The sequence below is a fragment of the Camelus bactrianus genome, chromosome 14, assembly GCF_048773025.1.
Source record: "Camelus bactrianus isolate YW-2024 breed Bactrian camel chromosome 14, ASM4877302v1, whole genome shotgun sequence".
Lineage (NCBI taxonomy): Eukaryota > Metazoa > Chordata > Mammalia > Artiodactyla > Camelidae > Camelus > Camelus bactrianus.
This window is the reverse complement of record NC_133552.1, coordinates 14,821,362-14,834,954: the sequence shown is the minus strand read 5'-3', so window position 1 is coordinate 14,834,954 and position 13,593 is coordinate 14,821,362. Positions and strand designations below refer to the sequence as shown.

The following is a 13,593-nucleotide window of genomic DNA, read 5'->3' as shown; positions in this document are numbered from 1 at the left end:
TAAGCAATATTCAAAGCCAGAAAACAAAGGAAAAATGTCTGCAGTTTTAAGGCAAAGCCAGTATGATGCCACACTATTATACCTAGATAAGTGTCATTCAAAAATTGATGAAAAAGGCAAACATAGCATCTATGAATCCATGTAGGGAAAAAAACCCTACTTAGTTAAGAGCAGATAACCAAGTGATGAATCAAAATTAATACCTAGGAATTGAGAATCAAGGTGTGTTGTGCCCGCTGGATTTTAAAATACAGATCAAGACCAAATGACTAAAGGGATTAAGGTTATAAAACAGAAACATTAAGAAAACTTTGACTTTTTAAGAATAATGATGTAACAAATAAAAAACACATTTTTTTCATAGGAGGGTCTAATGGCATTTCTAAATTGGTAACACAGAGATTTAAAAAATCTCCAAGCTCTTAATTTTTTAAACTTTGGATATTTTAGGAAATAAGATATCTTGTGGCAAAGAAACATTTTTCTAAAAGTTTAGCAGTTCCTTCAACTTATCCTACTACTACCAAATTCAAATAATTTTAAATTTGATACTTGTTCTCCTCTTAAATAAGATTATGTTGTTTCTATAAGTGCATAGAATATGCCTACCATGATGGTCATTTAATATTGATGGTAAAATTTGGGATCTGAGGAAATTTTAATAAAACTTTCCTGTAACTTTCTATATTGTTTAAATTATTTATAAATGAACATGTATTGTTTTTAGGAAACCAATAAAAATACTATCCTTAAAATACTATTATACACAACAATGTGAATATACCTAATACTATTTAACTATACATTTTTAAATGGTCAAGATGGTAGATTTTATGTTCTGTGTTTTTTATCACAATTAAAAATAAAAAATACTATTGCAAAACTTATGATAAAAAATAGGTCCAGCCATTATGGCTTTACAGATGAATTCTGACTATACCAAATTCTCCCCAAACCAACTTTCCAGTTACCCCTCAAATTACACCTTTTACATAATATTCTGTACTTGGCTATACCAGTATATATCTAATTTAATTTTAGAAACAGATTATTCACTGGCAGATATTATTGTTAAGTATGCAAAAAGATGAATATAAAAAGTAACTAATATGTTGTGTTACTCTATTAAATATCTTAGTGTTGTAAGAATATAAATATATTTCTATTTATATATTTGGAAGGAATCTTTTAATGATTATTTTCTGGATTGTTAAAATAGTATGAGCTCTTTTTAGAAAATATGAAAAAGGTAAAAATTACCATAATTACATAACACACTTGGGTACATTCCCCCCTACCCTTTTCCTTTGCATATAAATCAATAAGAAATAGTTTTATAACCTGAAAGATTTACCTGCACATTAAATTAAATATTAGTATTTCTCTGTGGCATTAAATATTCTTAGTGGTTGCAAAAATTCCATTAGATTGATGTACTATGGTTTATTTAATCGCTCCTATACTGGTGAATATTTAGATTATTTCTTCTCTATAGATGCTGTAAGGACCATATGTAAATCTCTGACTTAACAGTTGATTATTTTTTTAGGATTGGTTCCTGGAAGTGGAACTACTATCTCAGAGATTTGGACATATTTAAGACTCCAGAAAGGTAATACAGTAATAGATGAGTTTGTAAATTTCATTGCATTCTTAGCAACATGAGTTATTAGCACTTATTTTCAATCTCTGTCAATCTGATGAAGTGACTTTTTCTGTAATTTAGTTTGATAAAGTTGTGTTTTTGCTCATACATTCATATTAATAACTTTACTATTTCAAGGACTTCTCCATCATGCTTAACATAGAGCCTTGCCCAATGTTGAAGAAATGTATTTTTTTATTGACTTTGGCAATATTTCTTTTAAAATAAATTATATTTTGAACATATAGAAAGGTGAAGAAAAATAACATAAAGAAGGATCCAGATTACTTTACTTAATAAAAAGTAAGACTGTATTCAATTCTTAATGCAGTAGTAGACAGAGCATGATTACTATCAGCTAGCAATGTCCTATTTATTGAATTTATTGATCAAAATCATATTGAATTTATTGCTTAACGTGCCATTTTCACTATAGCACTTTCCAAAATGCTTCAAAATGCTTAGTTTATAAGGTTAAGAGAAACATTCACTAGATAACTACTTTGAAATAATTTCCTCAACCCTGCCATCATTTAAGAGGCTGAGAAACAGACTGGCCCACTTCCAACTTTCTTTCCTGTTATCTTTGCTATGAAGTCATTCTATAGATAGGGTAATAACCATTCTGGCCTACAGAGAAATAGCATCTGTAAAACTATATGGCACAGTTTGGCTGGGGTTGTTCCTCCTTCAGAACTGCATTACGTAATTTTAAAGTGTTTACTTAAGCTCCTTTGGGCTGCCTCCATGGTAGCTATGAAGTCACTGAGAATTAGAAACAGTTTGGGCCTGATAACAAAGTCTATTAGTTTAGCGTGAACCCTTTGTCAAGTTTTTTTTTTTTTTAATCACTGCTGTATAAGGAACTTTAAAAACTTTAATTTTAAAAGATATACTTAATTCATTTAACTTGCTACTTCAAAAATCATTAAGAAACACACACACACCCAAAGGATTCATAAATGTACATTTGCTCATTACCTAGATGTATTTATTTTAAAACCTGTACTCTATAGCATGAATTCACAGTGTGATTTTTGACTCAGTATAACTGTAAATAATTATGCAAAATTGCCAAAATGTATACAGGTATTACATAGCCTTTAGGAGAGTATGAATTCTTAAAATAGCCTAAGCATCACTTCTATCTAAATCATAAAGGAAGTCTTTCTAAGAGAACATGAAAGATACATAAATTATATCAGCTTTGGGAGAATTTTAAAAGATACTAAGTTATAAGAAAAGATTATTTAATCTTGATTACACAAAGAAAGGTAGTATTTTCAGTTCCTTCAAAAGATAACTCTTGAGCCCCTTTACCAACAAATAACAATGGGTACTGGTTTTAAAGAAAAATAAAGCAATATGCATTATAAAAGTGAGAGAAGAGTCATTCAAGTTTTATATTGTAATAATCGAGTGTACTATCACCTCAAGGAAACATGCAAATTCTTAAAATCCCAACCATCACTTTAGAATTACTGAGTTTTATGAATAAACAAGCCCAAGTAGAGTCAAGATCCTGACATCTAAAAACATATAGCCCTTTTTTTAGAAATGTTATTTTGTCTTAATTATATAACATGAATGTATTATAAAATTACTTACTAGAATAATCTCCATAGCATTTTGATTTTTAACTTTAAGAAGTAAGGACATTCATTTATGGCCTTGCCAGTGATCTAGTAAGGTCCAAAGCCAGGGACAATTCAAGGGGGAGATGAAAAAAACTTTTAGGACCTGGATCATCTCCTTGGAGGTACAGCCACTGTGGGGGGTCCTACCTAGCTTGGGAGAGAGAGGTGTCTGTGTACAGGAGGCTTGACTTGGAGGGGAAGGAATGGTCAGGAAGGAGAAGTGGGGAAGATTATAAGACTGCCACTCAGATTGGCTCATGATTAGCTTTGCTGTAACAATGAAATGCTTGGGTTTTTATATTCCATTCTATGTCAAAAAGAGGATATTTATTTGGTTTCTTATGCTTAAACATTTTTCATGTAGACATATTGTTTATAAGTCTATTTAGCTGAAATTAATATGAGTGATGATTTTAAACACACTGCAAATTCTTTGACACTGTTCCCATTAAAAGGTGGAATCTAATTCCCTTTCTAGAATCTATATGGCATTATTTTTTTTAACATTTTTTATTGATTTATAATCATTTCACAATGTGTCAAATTCCATTGTAGAGCACTTTTCAATTATACATGAACATATATATATTGTCACATTTTTTTCTCTGTGAGCTACCATAAGATCTTGTGTAAATTTCCCTGTGCTTTACAGTATAATCTTGTTTATCTATTCTACAATTTTAAAATCCCGTTATATGGCATTACTGATTTGCCTCTAACTAATAGAATATGATGGATAGGCATCTCCAGTCTTCTAAGATTAGGTCATAAAGAGTGATACAGCTTCACCTGGCTGTCAGTCTTGGGATCCTTAGAACCTAGCCGCCCTGTTGTGAGGAAGCCCAGACCATAAGGAGAGGCCACGTGCAGGTGTTCTTGTTGACAGCCCAGCTAAGGTCCCAGCCATTCATCAATACGGATTGGGAGACATGCAAGTGAACACGCCTTCAGGTGATGCAAGTCTCTAGCCTATGAGCTGTCCCAGCTGACTCCCAGTGGATTAGAAACAAGCTGTCCATGTCCTAGTACTAATTGTGGACAATTAACTGATTTGGAATTGCCATTAGGAATAAAGAAACACCATCAGGGGGCCCCATTTTAGCCAAAGTCCTTTTCCTTGAAGGCTTAATGGTTGAGCAGGGGAAAAAAGAAAGCTTGATTCCCACCATCTCTCCTTTCCTTCTTCCCTAGGTATCCCTGGTTTTTGTTTTGTTTTGTTTTTTGTTTTGTTTTAAAGAGGGGAAAGCAAGATTTAATCCTCTCCTGCCCTCATCTCCCTTCTGAATTCAATCTTTAGGATGGTACTTTTTCACTGAAAGGGTGCATAGCCTTTTCAGTCGTATATGGGGACCAAACCAGCCACATGTTTTCATTCCTTATCAAGGAAGCAAAACAGAGTTCCTCCTCCTGAACGTGAAGCCCACGCTTCCTCCTAGCCCACACCCCTGACCAGAAATCTGGGTCTGCATCCCTTGCCCTGGCCCTACACAGCCAATCCCTTTCTCATTCCACCTACTCTTTTAAATTACTTTTCTTAAATCCTTCTCTCTATCCCCACCGCCACTAGGTACACAGCAGTGATCCTAGTCTAGTCTTACTTAGATCACAGGCTGTTTGACATTCCATCCTTCAATCTCCACAACCCCAACTGGTGCAGTCTTTTCAAAGACTGGTAATCTTCTCACACCTGACCATGCATTTTCCATTAGGAACAATCCTTTCATGGTTCTCCCTTTCCTATAGGTTTTAATCCTGAGGCCAAATAGTCATTTACTCACAAAGCTGAGTAAACCCTTTGAAATTGTATGTAAAATTGTAGTAGAGGTCTAAAGGTGAACTTTTCTGCTCTTAGAAGGGTGTATGTCCCCCCCAAAGACTAAAAATGTGTACATCTCAGGCTAAAGTCTAAACTCCCCAGCATGGACTACAAAGGCCTGTGTGACCTGGCCAACCATCCAGCCTCCTTTTCTCTCCCTTCTTTTCGCTCCGGTCACATCCCATCCATACTTACCTCACTGTAGTTCTTCACTACAGGCTTGTATATGCTGCTTTACTGGCTCAGCTTGGGAAGCCCTTTCCTTTCCTCTTAGCTGGCCTAACTTTTGCCCTTCCAGGAAACAGCCTTCTTTCTTTTAAGAAGTACCTCAGGCGGCCATGCAACCTACAGAAAGCTATGCAGGCTGGACAAGCTAGGTGTGAACTCTTGCCTCCCTAAGCCAGCCTAGCAATTGCTCTTTCTTTTAGCATCTACCTCCTGGATTTCCAAACTAGGATTGGGAGAAAAGAAAATAAAACCGAAAAGTAAAACCTGTAAAACAAGCAGTGGCTGATAACTGTTTGTGCAGCACTAATACATAGCAGAAGAACTCCAGGCTGTACTATACGTTTTCGTAACGCTTTCTTGGGAGGGAGAGATTGGGTGGTAAATGTGTAATTTATAGTTGCCAGCAGAGTTTTGATGATAAATACAACACACCTTCCTGTTACAGAATATCCTGTAAGAATTTTCAATATCATCCAGTTTTCCTTTTTTTTTTTTACACCCAGCCACCACATGGTGTTACTTGTTTAACAAATCCTGCAATTAATAAACAACAGTTCTGATATTCTGCCATCTACTAGGACTGCTGGCTCATTTATCTGAATTATTTCTCTTTGGGTCACTTGACATCACCAAAAAAAAAAAAAAAAAAAAAGACGGTCTATCATCAACATGTATCCCTAAAATTCTCCATCTACCCTGGAAGATGTTTCATCGGTTCATCTTTCTGATGATAAACCATGTTCTAAGCCTGCTCATAAGACCTGCTGTGTCTTATAGCACAGGCTGTAAGTCAACCTTTTCCTCTTTCAAAAAAGTTGTCTTTTAATTGTTGCCTCCAAACCGAGCTCTTTGCCCTCTTTGGGCGCACAGATCTGAGCGAAGTGTATTTCCCTGCTAGTAACGCATCAACTTATAAATAGCGCTCACCGCGCTGAGTCACCAAAACCCCGAGTTTCCCCAAATAGCTTATAACGACTGCTGGAATTGCGTCCCCCAGAGCAGTGGCAAACTCCTGTCACACACCCGCGAGGCTGGATTGCAGGCCCCCGCCGCCGAGCGGGTCTCCAACCACCCGGCGTCCAGGGAACGAGGGCAAGGCTGCCTTTTCCCAACCAGGAGTTGAGCGTCGGACCTCGGGCGCGAGGATGGCGCTCTCGGGACGCGGCCGGACTTGGCCTTGACCGCTCAGGGGCCGTCCCCGCCCCCTCCGGAGCTGGGAGCCGTAGGGGGCCGGCACCAGCCTCCGCCCAGCACCGCCCGCTCACACAATGGGGCGCGTCTCGAGAGGCAGCGGCGGCTCCCGCTCTTGTCCCAGGCCCGGGACTCTGGGTGGCTAGAGAAGCAGCTAGGGGCTAGGGCCGTAAGGAAAACTCCTGTCTCCCCTCCGCCCACTCCTACACTTCGAAATGGCTGCAGCCCCCAGCTTGGGGGCTAGGGGAGCAGAAATGGGGGAGGGAACGGAAGTGCCACCCCCTGCAGTCAGGGGATGGTGACGTCACCCTACTGTCAGCCTGTAGCGGGGGCGTCTGCCCGTCACGTGACCCCAGCCCCCACCACTCCCCGCCGAATCCCGCGCGCGCGCTCCCTCCCCCAGCCCCTTCTCCCCAACTTTCGCCCTCCCCGCTCCAACACGGCTGTCAACAGCACCAGCTCCGCCCCCTCCCCCGCGCCCTGTGTAACCGCCACGGCGGCGCGGCGGGCGCTCGCTCTCAGGTCCGGGCTCCTGGAGGAGAGCGTGCCTCCTGTCCTCACCTAGCTCACAATTCCCGGCGCGCTGGGTGCGTGGGCAACGGAGCCAGGGTGCGCGGTGGCGTGCGGCGACAGCGCTTCTCCGCTCAGCCCTCCCACAGCCGCTACAGGACGAGGCGGAGACGCCAGGTCCGAGCTCGCGGGGGGGGGGGGGCGAGTTGCACTTAATAGCCTCCTGGTCCTGGCACGTCTCCGCTGGGGGTCGGCCCCCAGGCGGGAGCGGCAGCCGGTAGCCCGCCGTCGACCGCCTGCTCGGCTGCCCGCGCCCCCGCGGCGCTCCCGCCTCCGCTCTCCCAGCCGCCTGGGCGGCGCACGCTAGTCCTGCCTGGCTTCGTCTTGGGCTGCGGCGCGGCCAGTGGCCGCACGAGGGGCCAGGCGCGGACCGTCTCTTGAGCCCCCTCGGTCACCCTACTGTGCACTGCTGGGGTTCCAGATTGGGTGGCTGTCACTGCTGCGCCTGGTTCTATTTTTTCCCTTCAATTCCCTTCTAAAAGTAGAGGCTTGGGGGAGGGAAAAGAAAACCCAGTGTAGAAAGGGGCGGTGTGGACTGACCTGTCAACGGCGGAGGAGGAAGACCCCCGTTCGGGGCGAGCTCCCGAGCCCGCGCAGGGACCGGAGCCTTGGGTTCGCGCGAAGCAGCACGGCGGCAGCAGCTGTGCCTCAGCTAGGTGTCCCCCCTCGCCGGGGCCCGCGCTGCCGCGCCCGCCCCCTCCCCCGGCGCCGCGCTCCCCGCCCTACTGCCAGGGACCAGGGAACCCCCCAGCTCGATTTTTTGTGCAGTTTCAGCAAAGCTCCGAGGAAGTTGGTCCTTTTGTTCCACTATTTATAGATTGCGTCAACATTGCGAAAAGGAGAAGGCGGATCGGTGGCCCCTCCTCCTCCCCTCCCCCCGCCGGCTCCTGGGAGAGAAAAGCCCCAGCACACGACCTAAGTACACAGCGCGCCAGCCGCCTGCCCGCCCCCGGCCTCCAGCTCGCCGCTTCCCCCTCCTCCCAGCCCGGCCCGAGCGCTGCCAACCCCGTCACGTGCCCGCCCGGGAAAACCAGCTCCCCGGGGCTCCGCGCCGCCCGCCAGGCTCCGTGGCGGCGGCGGCTGCCTCGCTCAGCTGTGCACCCAGCTCGCGGGCTCCGGCCGCGGCCCAAGCGTCGTGCACAGTGTGGACACTCGCGCCCTAGCCACCCAGCGGGGTCCGCGGCTGGTGGGTGTGCTCGCAAGCCTTCTGCGCTTCCGCCCTCCTCCCGCTTCCCGGTTTCGGGAGCGCCACCGCCCTGGTCGCGGCGTGTGTGCGCGTTCGGGCCTCGCCTCGGAACCAGGGGCCTGACTTGTCCCTTGGGCGGCCGCTTCCCAAGGCGTTGAGATGCCAGTACCCCTGGCCCCCGCACGACTGGCTGAGCGCAGGGGACTGAGGGACGCGGGGGTGGCTGGCGGCCGCTCTCAGGCTAGCCCGCGGAGCGCGGGAAGTAATGGTGCGGCTGTTCCGAGACGCGCGGAGACGCTCTCCCTCCTCCGCAGGTGCAGCGGGGCGTTGCGCGAGCTCACTTAACCGCTTCCCGGACATCTGGGGACCAAGGCGTTTGCAGACCTGAGCCGCAGTGGGGTAATACAGTTTTTGAGGAGTTACTGGAAGTTAGATTTGTCACAAAACCTTTCGAACTTTCCTTTAAAACCTGATGACGAAATGATAGGCCCCGCCATATGCCCCGAAATGAAACTGAGCTCCCTGCCGGCCTAAAGCCTCTGTTCCTGAGCTCGAAGTAAACAAGGAGGGCGGTAAATAAGAGAGGAAGGCCTTATAACAAAACCAAGTGCAAGTAGCTGGTTTGAGTGTAATTTAACCTTCGCAGCTTCCGGTCATTTCCCTAAGTGATTTATTTAGATTGCAGTTTAACTTTACAGAGTTGGAATAAAATAATTTAGCCCTTCAGATCACGGGTGGAGGAAAGCTGGGGCTGAGCTGGGACGAGTGCAGGAAACACGTCGGACCTTTCCCGGCAGCTGGGCAGTGTGGTAAACAGCCTGCAAGAGTCATGCTATTTTCTAAGGAATTTGGAGTGACTGTTCCCTTGCACTCACTCTTGTTCGTGCTTAAGTGCAGGCCGGAGGAGGGGGGCTGGACTCTGCGCGGGCCGTTGCCCCGAAGCGCGCTACCTGGCCGGGTACTGGGCTCGTGCAGACCTAGGAGCGCTTTCGCACAGGCCACACGGGGCAGCAGCAGTATTGGAGAAACGTTTCTGGGTTTGGGCCCCCTTTTTTCCCCCCAAAGCGGGGAGACCTTAAGCCATGGTTCATCAATTTAGGATGTGTGTTCTTCGCTCGCCATAAACAGAGAGGTGAGATGAAGTAAAGCCAGCCTGTGCAGTGATTGCTGGATTTCCCAAGCGCGAAGCTGAGTGGACCAGCAGCAAATGGGAATGAGCATTGGTCCCCTCACACCTGATGGTGCTCAGAGCCTGGTGTGGGGACCGGATCTTACTCTCCCCGCTCTCGCGCCTTCTCTTTTGGTTTCCATCCAATTTAGTGAAAGGCCCTGGCTGCCCCTCTTCCTGCCTTTCTACCCTGCTTACTCGTCTATATTTGAAAGACACAGTCCACCTAAGAAGGCGAATTCGTTTAGGCGCCAATTTTGTTGCATCAGTATCTGCAAATCACGTTTCTTTGCATGACGAAAAGAAGCCAGGGTCTCTTGGTTCTTCCCGCCCCTGCAGGGGACAGGGGTGCCAGGCCTCAGCCTGAGCCTTTCCCTCCCACGGCCCCGCTTAAGGCCGAACCGCAGTGTCCCCACCACTTTGTCAGGACACGCGCTTTTCACCAGCGGTCCCCCCTCCCCAACTTTGTTCTTCCATAGTCTTCCCAGCTGCGGAGAGAAGGGAGCGAAAGCAAAACGAAAGCACCCGGGGCGCATCAGTCGCCGCGGCTTCCCTGAGCGCGGCCGTGGGAGGCCAAGGTCTGGGGTCCGGAGGCGAGGGTGGGCGCGGGGGCTGCGCGGAAAACGGGTGGCGGGTGGTCCCCGCAGGGACCCGGGAGCTGCCGTGAGCTCCGTCGCTCCTCCTCCCCCTGGGAAAAGCGACCTTGTGTGAGAATGTAACAGTCCTGAAGGGAAAGTTTGGCCTGGGTCTTGAGTTGAAATTCGAGACAGATTGGTACCGTGCGGAGGGGACGCGGAGGCAAAGGAGTGTGGCGCGGGGGCAAGCGTTGGCCCCCGGCGGCTGATCCAGGGGTGAGGCCTCGGCGAGCTGGAGCGCAGCGAGGGCGCGCAGAGGCCGCGGAGGACTGGAGGCCCACGGCATTGTTGCTCGGCTGAGGTGGGATGCTCCGCTGAGGTGGGATAAGCAGCCTGCTTCCCCGCAAAAACCAGAGTTCTTCGCTGTATAAAGACTTCAGGAAACTTTGGTGACATCCTTCGCGCCCGCCCTCCCCCAGCGTGGTAGTCTCTGCGGGGACAAAGGCGGCCTGCAAAGATTTCGACTAGGCGCGACCCGTGTGGGCGGCTGTAGCGGCCGCAGACTTTTTCACTTAAGAGAAGGATAAGAATGCCTTTACATGGTGAAGGTATCCCCCACAACCACCCCTCAGGGGTGACAGCCAGTCAAAAATCTGATCACCTAAAAGGTGTCCTCTTTCCCCCACTCTCCCCCGCAGTGAACCAACACTGGGAGATCGGCCTGAGAAACGCTCGCCTTGTCTCCACTACGCTTGTGTAGCCAACGCCCAAAAAGCCCCACCTTGCTCTAGTAAACATCTAACTTTCTTCTATTTATTGGCACCTGTGTTGTAGCAATATCTGTGGGTTTGGGCAAGTGTTAAAAAATCATTTCATCCTAAATGAGTAAAATGTGGAAAGTTTTTTTGTGTTTGTAGTTTGGGTCTGTGCTTTCTCTCACAGGAACCTAATGCATGTCGCAGCCCATGGCTGTTACACCTCTAGCTGTGCAGGGGCACTTTCGCACCGCGCCCTTTCGCTCTTTAAATAATGCTACTTGGAATTGTGTTCTTTAGATTCTGCATCGCTGGTTATTCAGTTCACCAAAAGTACTGAAAGAAAAAACAGCTATAATTTAAAAGATGCAAAATTGAGTTCTCGTTGGCGAACCTTGGAAGGCAGTCTTGGTTTCCTGCTAATGTTTTGCTGGTAACAGGCAGTAGTCAATCCCAGACTAGCTTTGCTCGTTTTTATTCCTCCCCTTTTCACCACAACTGCAAATACCAGACATTTCTAACTGTAAAAAACACGACCCACTCCACCCAAATTTCTATATACAATCGTGAGAGGAGACCTGCAGGTGAAATAGACCCTAGGCTATTACTTTTGGAAAGAGTCTTCTATTTCTTAAAAAGAAAAAAACTTAGCAAAAGCTATTTTTGACTCAACAGGCTATTTTGCCTACTTTCACCATGCTTGCCCTTTGGTTTCGTATGTGGCCACTGTTCTCACTTTCTTGCGAGTTTTCCCCCTTGTAACTTATTTTTGTTAAACAGAGATTCCATTAGGTTATCTTGCTAAACTGGGCACCTAAAATTATGAAGTTGGTGTTTTCTCCTCCACCCCACTTAAAAAGTATACACACAGCTTTGAAAGCCGGTAGCTGTCTTTATTTCTCACCCTACTTTTTTTTTTTTTTTTAAATCTCTACATTCGGAAATGATGCTTTGTCTGGGCTGGGTTCAGACTTCAGTCAGTATCTAAAACGTTACCTGCCTGGGCAATCCCTTAAGCCATCGAAAGCCCAACCTTGCTCGGGCCACTGGAACCCGCACAAGAAACCTCGACTTGGAGTCCAGTTTGGAAAAAAATCTGCTTTTCGCGGTGAAATGGGAACTTGCCCAAGCGATGCATCTGGCTTTAGATTTTATGGGGAATATGATCTGGAAAAGGGAACGCCTGTTTCAGGCGCGGCAACATGCCCCGCGCGGGTCCCTGGGGGCTCCCCACTGCAAAGAGCGCGCGGGGCCTCGACCCGCAGGGCCTCAGCCAATCTCTGGGCGCCCTGGTTTGGGTTAACCCCACGCCAGCGTTCTCCTTTCCCGGTCTCGCCTGGGGTCGCTCTCCGCGGCTGACGGAGCTCTTAGACTAGAGGAGAAAGTTGGAGACTGAAGATCAGATGTCCTTAAAGGGGCTGGGGAGAGGGAGAGGCTCTTCGCAGTTAGTGCCAAGAAACTCGGACGCCCGGCGCTCGCCGCGAGGCGAAGAAAACTGTCCTGGGGGAGCACAAGTGTTCCTGAGACTTTGCCAAAGTTTGGAGAGTCCGGAGGCAGCGTGTCTCCCACTCCCGCCCACCACCGGGTTGTTTCATAATCCCCTCCAAGCTGCTTTAGGCGAGGACCCAGGCGGGGTGGGGTGAGGTGGGGAGGATGGCTCCTCTCTGTTTCCCGCCCCCTCCGCAGCGGAAACGTCTTAAGGGGTTAAAATGGCGCGGCGGAATGGGCGTGAGGAGTGGTGCCAGTGTTCGACCCTGAGGCGCGGGGGAAGCGCGGTGGGGTGTCGGATCCCGGAAAGGGCCGGGAAAGCCGGGACCAAGGGGAGGTGTGAGGCGAGGGTTTCTGCTGTTGGGGACTGGTTCCAAGGCAGTTGCCGGCGGTAGTGGGGGGACGGGGCCGGCAGCAGGGGAGTCAAGCACTGTTCAGTGCACGTCTTGGCCCCCTTGCACAGGGTTATGTCAGGAGAGCGCCCTGGCACCGAGCTCTGGCTCGCGGAGAAGATACTCCCTCCTCAGGCTCTCTCCGCGAGCGGGGCAGGGCGGGCGCCGAGGGGCGGGCGGTGCGCTGCGCGAGCCCAGAGAGCTGAGGTCGGCAAGTCGCCTTCGGAGCCGGCGGCGGCGCTTCTCCAGTCTACGTGGAAAAAATCATCTAAAAGAGCACCCTCCTCCGCAAACAGCCCTTTAGCCCTGGTAAAGAAGGTAGAAAAGGACTCAGGGAACGAGGGAAGCTCAATACAGAACTTCCCAGAGTTTCCAGGTTTGTCCAGCGACTGGGAATCTTGACAGTTCTCGAAGAGCTGCTTCCCATTCCGTCTTCCAGAACAAAACTAGAGAAGCGTTCCTCCAGAGGAAGGCTGAAGTTCAGGCCCACGTGGAAACCGAGCAGCCCCCTCCGGCTGACCGTGGGCTTGCTTCTCCCGGGGCGGCGGGGAGCGTCCTTTCAGCGCAGCCCCGGGCGGGAAGAGCGCAACTCGGGGCGCGCTCGGCGCTGGGCCCCGCAGCGGGCCCGGACGTTAAGGCAGGAAACGCCTTGTCCCGTTTTTGGTCTCCCAGTCAAAACATTTGGCTGAATCTCGAAATAACTTTTTTGATAGTCCGGAAAAGAAACACGACAAATAGACTCACCATCAGCCTTGCGTCAGAGAACCATTTCCCCTGGACTACAGTGAGATTGGTTTTTTCATTAGTTGCAGGAACTGCATTTTTGATGATTTACCTGCCTGCTTAAGCTCCTGGGTGTATTCTCCTCCCCTCCTTTCCACTTCATTGGTTGTCGAGTCCTTTCTCTTTTTTTTTTTTCTTTTTCTTTTAAAGCTCGGGATA

The 13,593-nt window shown here is 48.0% G+C and overlaps 1 long non-coding RNA gene across 1 annotated transcript in view; it reads left to right on the top strand.

Annotated features, from left to right (window-relative positions):
- LOC105066160 (uncharacterized) overlaps positions 1-13,593 on the top strand; it is a 258,888-nt gene that overhangs the window by 26,136 nt on the left and 219,159 nt on the right. The window contains exon 6 of the long non-coding RNA XR_006723496.2: positions 1,550-1,612. This is a non-coding gene — a long non-coding RNA (uncharacterized LOC105066160). The remainder of the gene's footprint in view (positions 1-1,549; positions 1,613-13,593) is intronic.